This window comes from Leptonychotes weddellii, unplaced genomic scaffold, assembly GCF_054177405.1.
Source record: "Leptonychotes weddellii isolate Sample4059 unplaced genomic scaffold, ASM5417740v2 HiC_scaffold_1301, whole genome shotgun sequence".
Lineage (NCBI taxonomy): Eukaryota > Metazoa > Chordata > Mammalia > Carnivora > Phocidae > Leptonychotes > Leptonychotes weddellii.
This window is the reverse complement of record NW_027709405.1, coordinates 1-6900: the sequence shown is the minus strand read 5'-3', so window position 1 is coordinate 6900 and position 6900 is coordinate 1. Positions and strand designations below refer to the sequence as shown.

The window sequence follows — 6900 nt, the reverse complement described above, 5'->3', positions numbered from 1 at the left end:
TTGAATCCACGTTTTTCTTTAACACTTTTAATAAAACTAATTTTAAAACTAACTTTTTTACAGAACTTCATATGTAAATTCTCATATTATTGCTTACTATACTATAATGGTAAGAAATTATTTAACAATATAAGCCAGGAGTGCCAAGATGGCTCACTTGGTTAAGCGTCTGACTCTTGATTTTGTCTCAGGTCATGATCTCAGGGTGGTGAGATCGAGTCCTGTGTCGGGCTCCTGCTGGGCATGGAGCCTGCTTAAGATTCTCTCTCTCCCTCTCTCTTTGCCCCTCCCCGCCCCCTGCTCCCATGTGCACACTCTCTCTCTAAAAACAAAACAAAACAAAAAAACAACAGAATCCAAAAACTTTGGCTTCAAATGCATCACCTTGTAGGCTATGTGGTTGCTCCACCAAAGCCAACATCCATTTTCTTTTATTAAGTTAATAGATCTGTTTTGAGGAAACAAGTAAGTGCCCTGCTCTTCAGCTGCTGGCATTGAGTGGGGCTTCAACATCAGCCAAGGAAAGGAGAATGCGGCACAAATCTGAGCAATGAGACATTAAACTCCCCTTGCCCAGTTGATTTAGTGATAGATACATGGCTTAGGATCTGTCAAAAAATGTGATTCCAGGGCGTCTGGGTGGTTCAGTCGGTTAAGCGTCTGCCATTGGCTCAGGTCATGGTCCCGGGGTCCTGGGATCGAGCCCCACCTCAGGCTCCCTGCTCAGCGGGGAGCCTGCTTCTCCCTCTCCAGCTCCCCCATGCTTGTGTTCCCTCTCTGTTCCCTCTCACTATGTCTCTCTGTCAAATAAATAAAAAATAAAATCTTAAAAAAAAAAATGTGATTCCATCCCCCTGGATACAATTTGATCCTGTGAGAGTGGGTTCCAGGATCTTTCTTAAGCAACCCTGTAGAAGCAAAATCTTCTCAGTTGGACTTGGACTTCTGGGTATAGAGCTTAACTGGAGTCAATATAGTTGAAGGTAAGCTGAGAGGTAGAAACAGAAGCAGGTAACATTTGGATCCTTGATCAAGCCATACATGGAGCCGGCCTTTTTGGTCATTTGATCCAACAGATTATGTTTTTACTTAAGCCAACCTACATTGATGTTCTATCATTTACAACTCTAAAGTATTCATTATAAAAGATTGTGGAAAAAAAATAAAAGATTGTGCACTCATTACAATGAAGCTGGCACTGTTCAAAGTGGTCTTATAATGTTTCTTAGTGAAGTAACTTCAGGAACAGTTCAGAAGACCAAATAAAATAAATTTCATTGTTTTATAAGCACATCTCATTTCTGGTCCCAAATAGTATTATATGGGTTGACTGCCAAGCACTTTGGGGTCTGGATAATAGTAGATTGTTAACACAATGCACACACACAGAGAGACACACAAAAGTCAACTACCACTTAGAACATTCAGACAACTGTGTTCCAGGCTCCAAAAAGAATTTTGAAGGTGTTCTAAATATGCCCTGAAAGATAGCAGCCAGGTTAGTGGATGCAGATAGCATTCTTCAATAAGAATTCTGTATATGGAGGATGACAATTATTTTTATGTATACTTTCTTATGTTTATTTAAAAACCTTTTTAAAAAAAAAAAATAAGCATAGGCAACAGAATATCAATTCACCTGGGAATTCATTAGCTCTGGATTAGAAGACTTGGATTTTTAAAAGAAATTTTCAGGTTTTACTAAATGATTATAAAAAATAAGCTTCCAATAAAGGTCAGAAGTCAAAATTTTACAAGAAGAAAATCGGGCAAAGATCAAAGAAAAACATTGCTGGAGAGTAGTTCCATAGCTGGTAAATAAAATTATCCTTTATTATTTATTTGTTGAATATCAAGAATCACTAAAAACCAAATAAATAGCTAGTCACCGCCCAGATGTTTGAAATTTCATTGCTAAATATTAACTCATAGAAGGATGCCACTATCATTGTTATAATTCAATTTTTTTAACTACCAAAGAAAATTAACAAAGAGATAATACAAGAGAAAGTTAAAATAATGCCAGGATAAACACATGCAAGGTTTACAATTATTTACAGGGAGGACTTTTCCAATGGGCCATGGTTAAAACCAGTAACATTTTTAGAAAATTTCATTCTAAATATAGAACATTCACTTCAAATATTCACATACCTTAATAAAAATAGAAATGTATATATATATAAATAAGATTAGTTCTATTAATACATATGTTCAGCTTGTGAATTTTTACTGGGAATAATCTTTTGTAAACTGATCAAGTTCCATTATTGGATTCCTATTGGCTATGGTGCCCCCTTTCTTCAAATTTTGAAAGAAGTTTTTAAATATGTTTAATGTCATTATGGTGTTTAGTATATTTTAATATTTTAGAATTTTATATTTGTTAGATGTCTAATGTAAAAAAAAATGGTATGATTCTTTATTCACCAAAAATGAAGGATGCAGATAACTAATGCCAGAAACTGAAAGACATCTGCCGAAATGCCATTATTTTACAGGTAAAGAGACAGATCTAGAGGAAGGGAAAAACATGACTCAGTAGTGGAAGGGACAACCCAAGCCCACTGTTTGTTTCTTCCCCCTGGACATAGCTTTTAATCATTTGCATAACTGCCCGCCGTACATATACATAAACTATCAGTACACCCCTGCTCATCTATCTCAGAGCGAAGGTCCATAAAAGGCAAGCAAATCCTAACATTCTAAGTAGAAAAGGAAAAACTAGGACTGAGCCTTGCAAAAAATCAGAAGTCTTGCCTCGGGTGCATACTTAACTATTTACAAATGAAAACGGGCGTTGCCCCAGCACTAATAAAACTGTACTCACTTGCCTTCAAAAACATGATTTTAAAAAAAACCTTCATACATGACTTAAAAAAAAGAACTTCAACAATAATACCGTAGTGCTATTATCAGACAAACAGGAAAATCAACTGCCTTTTCTAGTTGCTACCCAACAGTGCGTTAGAAAATTCTGCCCACGCAATACATCCAGGAAGAGAAGAATCCTACCTCCAAGTCATGAGCCTGATAAAGCAACCATGTACAAGTGGTGAGAGATACCACTGGGGAATCTGCTCCTGCCATGTTGCTTATGCTTCTCCATCAAGTGTACAGTCATAACTAGAACTGAAGTCTTAAATGCTCTAAACATTCTTTCTTGAAACCCAACTTTCTTTCAATGAAAGATACACATGAAAGATGAACTGTTCGGATACCCTTGCTCCTGACAGTTCAAGCGCATGCTATTCAATAGGGTTGCTGTACCTGAAAACCAGATGTAGACTTCCAATTGTAATTTCAAATGTATAACAAGAACAACAAAATACCACTCCCCAATTTGATTACAAACGAGTTGACCTTGTATCCAATTTACCTGGAACCTGGAGTTCCAGAAGATGATGAGGCATTTAAAAACACCGTAAATTTCCAAGAAGAAATATTTGGGGAGAAAATGAAGCCACTCTGAATGGGACGAAGGACCATTTTTTAAAAATATTTTAAACAAGCAACCACAAATACAAACAAAACTTTAAAACGAGAGCAGAGAAGCCTTCTTCTGAGTCAGCAGCAGTTCCGTTCGGTGGGAGCGGAGAGCCAGGCTTGGGAGGCGCCAGGAGGGCTCAGCATCTGTGAAGTCTGCACGGATCCTCTCAGGCTAAGGGGTCTCTCTGTCCTCTCCACAGACAAGTGACACAAGGACCGTCGGGTTATGACTGCTTATGGACAGGCAGACAGTGTAGGGACAGTGCGTAGAGGCTAGTGCTGCAGCAGAGGGACGAAGACCACATCATGGTTGGAGCTTGTTCCCTGTCGGGTTTCGGGGACACGCCCGTCTGCAGTAAGGCGGTGTCCCACCGCAGTGAGGCCCAGCCTTTTCGCCGTCCCCAGCGTGTCTTTCCAGGACAATGAGGTCCTCTTCCTGCACGTACCCTGTCCCCACAGCGGTATGCACGTGCATCCATTTTAATGCTCTCCAATGCAATGACCAAATACAAACAATGGAACAGGACACTGAGGCGAGCACGGACGTGTGTCACGTGCTGCGGCACCTTGGCACCAGCTCTCCCGCAGATTCTGTTCCCGCGCCCGGAACCTCGTGGAAGCTCTGTCTGCCGGCGGACTCAGTGTGCTGCGGCCCCAGCAGGAAGCAGTGGGGGAGCAGCTCTTGCAGCTGCACCAGCAGGAGGCGCCACTTCCTGGGCGGGCGCTGGCTGGGCGCGGGCCGTGGACGGAAGCCGGGACGGGAGGCGTCTGTCTCCTGGGCGTAGCTTGTGGTTTTCAGAAATAGATGCTCTGAAGGAGGCTCACGCCAAGTTCATTGTAATTCGTAGATAAGCTACACAGCGAAACACAAGCTATTTAGGAAACTTTAATTACTTAACCAAAGTAATAAAATATTTATGAGAAAAAAGAACATCCAGCAAGTCCATAAAGTGAACTAGCTGACAAATTAATTAGTGCTTAATAACAAGAAATTTCTATCAGTTGCCAAAAGCACCACAAATTACTTATGGAATAAACAGACCTTTTTCACTTCTGTTACTACTCTCAGTAACTCATTTGGGGCCATTATTCATAATTTTTTTCTTCCGAGTACACGGCATGATTAGTAGCATATACCATTAATAATCTCGGAAATCGATTTCTGAATGTGATTTTCCATTTTGGGTACAGGCCTGGTAACACGCTCTGATGTAGAAAGAACGGCCAAGCACTTCAACTGACCTCTTTTTCTTCCCCAATATTAACTTTCATGGATAAGGATCTAATAGAAAAAGCAAACACAGGCAACGCTTACTAAATAAGGCCGGTACTTCATGCATTTAAGGGGGCGAATTATTGCTTGTTGAACTAGCAAGCCTGCTTGATATAGAACATAGGTACTACCGCATGCAAGCACAGAATCAGTTTTTCAAATGCTAACATTAATGTTTCTAGCTCTGCAGGACCTAATGGGAGAAACGAATTTTCTCTTGTGGAGTGCCTTGAGCCCTATTAAATCTACAATCTAAATGGATGTAAGGTAATCAGAAACAGAACAAGTTCAGGATTTCAGACTTAAGCCCTACTGTCCACTCTATATCAGTAAATAAATATGGAATTCATTAAAATAAAGTTGACTCAGAAAGACAGCGCTAAGAAATGAAATATTATTATTTGTTAAGTATAAAAGTTTGCCAAAAATCCCCAGGAAAAGTCCACACAGAAAGAAAGCTGAGTGAGTTTTCCACAGGCAGAACGTGTGAAATGAGATCAAGTGAAGCACTGTACAATAAGGAGGGGCACAAAGTTCAGTGAGGTTTTCTGCATAAATATTTATGTAGCAGATAAACAGCAGTCTAAGTCAATAATCACACATTTCAGGAATTGTAGCAAATCGCAGTTCTAGTCCCTGGGAAAGCAAGAACACAAAAGTAAAAAAAATATGTAAGGAATCAAAAGAGCATAATTTATGAGAATAAACTAATGGATACTTAATAAAAAAATATCTTGATGGAAATATACTTTCAAGTTTTATAAAACATCGAATCAAAATTGTAAACATATATAATCATGAAGAGAGCCCAAATAAATTCCAAAATGTAAAAAGAATATAAATAATGTTCTCTGACCATGAGGAATAAAATTATAAAATAATAGTAAAAATAGACAAAAAATAGTTTTCTGGAAATTTTAAAACCTTAGTAAACAATACTTAGACTAAAGATACATAAATTATTTTTACTTGATAATGGAAACTTTATGCATTAAAGTTTAACGAATATGGCTAAAACTACACTCACAGGAAAATTCATAGTCTAAAATTATTACACAAATATATAGGAGTAGCTTTTTTTTTTTCTTTAACTGTGCTTACCATGTAGTTCATAAGTTTTGGAATTTTTTTTCTTTTTTTAAAGAGCAACAACATTAAAGCAAGGAAATCAGAATAATTGGGGAAACCAAAAAGGCAAGAAAAATGAAACAGACAAAAAGCCCTGCAGTAAATGGATCAATCACCAACTGAGAATAATTATTTTTGAAAAGGAGAAAGCACTAATCAAACCACAAAAATCAAAACAGTAAAGGGGAATATAATTATAGCTACAAAGGAATTTTTTGATAGGTGTATATATTTTATAAAAATTAATTTAAAATTTCTATGAAACATAATTTATGGGGAAATATCAATATTGCTCCAAGAGATATTAGAAACTCGAAACAAACCAGAAATAATGTAAGGCATTAAAAAGAGTTCAGTTATACATTTTTCTTCAAAGAATAAGGTCCAGATGGTTTCATATGAAAGTCATTTGAAACTTCCAACAGTGAAATCATTTCAGTGCTAATCTGGTTATTTCATACCATTAGAAAAAGGAAAACTTTTGATAGTTCTTTAGAATCCAGCTACCACTGATCTCAGAAAATTGCAGATCAATAGAATATTACAACCAATCTCATGTAGGATTACTTGGGAAAAAATATGAATAAAATATGATGAAATTTAGCATTATTTAAAAATTAATACACCATGACCAAATGAGCTAGATTCATGAAATTCAAGGATGCTTTATTTTTAGAAAATTGATTAATATGCTTTTATTATTAGATCAAAAAGAAATGCAATATAACAGTAGATTCTGTAAAGGTTTTTAAGAAAATTCTTACACAGCAAAAACAAGAAAAAACAAACAAGATTAAAACAGAGTGGTAGGATGCAGGATCTAGTTACAATGTAGCTGTAAAGTGCTGCCTTGTCTTTGCCCCTGCTCAAAATAAAGCTGTTACCTTTCTAGCCCTGTCCGCCATGGTGCTTAGCAGCCAGGGATGCATGGTCTCAGACATGTTTACCAAGTAAAACACTGACTTGAGGGGCGCCTGGGTGGCTCAGTCATTAAGCGTCTGCCTTCGGCT

General features: G+C 37.6%; 1 non-coding gene across 1 annotated transcript; it reads left to right on the top strand.

The window, feature by feature from the left end:
- Positions 1-6701: 6701 nt before the first annotated feature.
- LOC115939693 (small nucleolar RNA SNORA63) lies at positions 6702-6831 on the top strand. The gene has a single exon (XR_004074471.1). It is a non-coding gene; the product is annotated as a small nucleolar RNA SNORA63 (small nucleolar RNA).
- The last annotated feature ends 69 nt before the right edge of the window (positions 6832-6900 follow it).